This window comes from Mandrillus leucophaeus, unplaced genomic scaffold (assembly GCF_000951045.1).
Source record: "Mandrillus leucophaeus isolate KB7577 unplaced genomic scaffold, Mleu.le_1.0 Scaffold255, whole genome shotgun sequence".
Classification (NCBI taxonomy): Eukaryota; Metazoa; Chordata; class Mammalia; order Primates; family Cercopithecidae; genus Mandrillus; species Mandrillus leucophaeus.
The window spans coordinates 1,641,948-1,644,997 of NW_012102643.1; the positions used below are offsets into that span (position 1 = coordinate 1,641,948).

The 3,050-nt window shown below is 47.1% G+C and overlaps 1 pseudogene across 1 annotated transcript; it reads left to right on the top strand.

Moving 5' to 3' along the window:
- The first annotated feature begins 366 nt into the window (after positions 1–366).
- LOC105542285 lies at positions 367–1,991 on the top strand (annotated as a pseudogene). Its single transcript, XR_001006447.1, has one exon. The product of XR_001006447.1 is annotated as an E3 ubiquitin-protein ligase makorin-1 pseudogene (transcript).
- Positions 1,992–3,050: the final 1,059 nt, after the last annotated feature.

A 3,050-nucleotide genomic window follows, 5' to 3' on the forward strand; every position in this document is an offset into this window, starting at 1 on the left:
GCCTTGACCACTCAGACTCTCATGATCCTCCTACCTCAGCTCCCTGAGTAGCTGAGACTATAGGTGTGCACCACCATACCCAGCTAATTTTTTCTAGTGTTTTTGTGTTTGTTTTGTTTTTTAGAGAGGGGGTTATACTGTGTTGCCCAGGATGGTCTCAAACTCCTGGTCTCAAGTGAATCTGCTGCCTTGGCTTCCCAAAGAACTGGGATTACAGGCCTGAGCCACCGTGCCTGGCTGGAGCTTACTATTTTAAAGTTATTATTATCAGCAGCAGCAGAAAAGAAACAATTGATATAAAAGTATATTGGCCTACACATCATCTTAACCATGGGATCAAAGTTAATCTTGCCAAAAATGGGTGTGTGGGATAAACAGTCACAGTGGATGCTGCAGCTCCCAAAACAACAGCCACAATATCAGGAGCAGGACCTGCATTGTCAGCTATCCCACCCCTATCCCACAGTCACCACCCCCGTCCCTGGGGTTGGGAAGAAGGAGTGGCAGTAGCTGCAGCAATGGCTGAACTGAACAGGTCACCTACTGGTATTTTGTGCATGGGATTTGTAAGGAAGGAGATAACTGTCGCTATTTGCACTCCCTCTCTGACAGTCCACATGGCGTAGTGGGCACGTATTTTCAGCCAGGGTGCTGTGTTTATGGAGGCCGCTGCAGATGTGAACTCAGCAAGCCACTGAAACGGAAAGAAGCAACTGCTACAGATCTAACTACAAAATCATCCCTTGCTGCTTCCTCAAGTCTCTCGTTCATAGTTGGACCGCTTGTTGAAACGAATACAGGCGAAGCTGAGTCCAATTCAAACTTTGCAACTGTAGGAGCGTGTTCAGAGGACTGGTGGATGCTGTTGAGTTTGTTCCCAGGCAACTCTACTGCAGCCATGCCGCCTCTTTCTGCAGTGACCAAGGGAGAATCAGAGAAAGAGCAAACAGCTGTGCTAACAAAGAAGCCGCTTTGCCCCTAGGCTGCAGTGGGAGAGATGGAAATGGGTAGAACTGTGTGTGTCTCCACAGAGAGTCATGTGATCATGTAAGCTGCAGGTCCTACCTCCAATGGATACTGCCCAGAGACCACAGCATGTAAAAATCTTGCTCTGAGGCCCATGAGAAGGAAACAGAGCTCTCACTGGCTGTGCAGTGCAGCAAGGATATGGTGTGTGGGATCTGCATGAAGGTGGCCTGTGAGAAAGCCAGCACCGGTGAGCGTGACTTTGGGATCCTCTCCAGCTGCAGCCACACCTACTGTCTCAAGTGTATTCACAAGTGGAAGGGCACTAAGCTATTTGAGAGCAAGATCATAGTGTCCTACCCAGAATACCGGATCACATCTAACTTTGTCATTCCCAGTGAGCACCAGGTGGGAGAAAGAAGAGAAGCAGAAACTCATCCAGAAAGTTAAGGAGGCAATGAGCAGCCAGGCGTGCAGGGATTTTGATGAAGGACGGGGGAGCTGCCTATCTTGGGGGATGTGTTTTTACAAGCAGGTATTCCCCGATGGCCATAGAAAGGATACACAGAGACAGGCAAGCAGATACTGGGCCCAGTGAAGGAACCACTTCTAGAAGTTCATTGAGGAAAGAGAGAACAATGACCCCTTTGACAACAATGAAGAAGAGGTTGTCACCTTTGAGCTGGGTGAGATGTTGCTTATGCTCGTGGCAGATGGGGACGATGAACTGACAGACTTTGAAAATGAGTGGGACTTGTTCCATGTTGATTTGGAAGATTTTTATGACTTGGCTCAATAGCCACCTTGCGTGGCATGTGGACTGGCCTGCTGACCTCAGCAGCAGTCCCCTGTGGCAGTGTGACAGTGCCCGTGTTTCTCTCCTAGGCAGGCCTATCAACTCCAGGTGCTGTCGTAATTTTTACCCAGGGCCTGTCTTCTCAATCTGTGACCTTTCCCCAAGAGGTGTGTTACTTTCTCTGTGGAAAAAAGATTCAAAAATAAATCCTGAAGTTAGTGTTTTGTAACATGAATTTAACAGACAGTTCATGTAGGTGTGTTGTGTCATCTGTTTTCAACCAGATTGTATTTATGGACTCCATACGCTCGTTTTGAGGACCCTAGGTTCAAAAGCAAAAGCTGTGGCCCTGCTTTCCGGTCCAAGGATAAGAGCGATGACTGAAGGGATGTGCGCTTGTAAAGAGTCTTCTGCTCCAACACAGGGTGTGGATCCTTGAGTTTTCTGCTGAAATCTGCACATCTGTGTTTTTATATCTGTTCCCTACCCTGTGATTCCCACCCTGTCCACTTGCTCTGTGATTTTGGTCTCTTGCTTAATTGTACACAAGTAATACTACTGGGTCACCAGGACGAGGTGCGAATGTGTTGAGATTTCTATTATGTGTTTTGTTTGTTGTTTGTTTTAGATGGAGTCTCACTCTGCCACCCAGGCTCCCAGGCTGGAGAACAGTCACACGATCTCGGCTCACTGCAACCTCCCCCTCCCAGGTTCAAGCAATTCTCCTGCCTCAGCCTTCCAAGTAGCTGGGACTACAGGCATGCACCACCACACCTGGCTAATTTTTGTATTTTTGGTAGAGACAGGGTTTCACCATGTTGGCCAGGCTGGTCTTGAACTCCTGATCTCAGCTGATCCTCGCACCTCGACCTCCCAAAGTGCTGGCATTACAGGTATGAGCCGCCGTGCCCAGCCCTACCATGTTTTGTATGATAGGAAAATTGAGAAAGAATGCAAATAAAAGATAGAGGGGCATAAAATCAATGGAGAGTTGAAAGTTGACTCCCAAGAGCTTGGTGTGTGTGAGTGTGAGTATGTGATAAGCTTCTCATCCCTGCATAGATGCAGTATTCTTAGCCTTAGTAGAGAAACTTGGTTTAGTGGTTTAAGCCTTGTGTGGCAGATAAATTTTAAAGGACAAAGCAGTGCTAGCTCTGTCTGTCTATATAAATAAAGAAATGGCTTAGCCATACAGTTAAAACTATCTGGTTATCCTACATATTAACACAAACTGGGGGTGGATACAGAGTTGTGTTTACTGTTTACAATCTAGGCTTTTTAGTCTAGG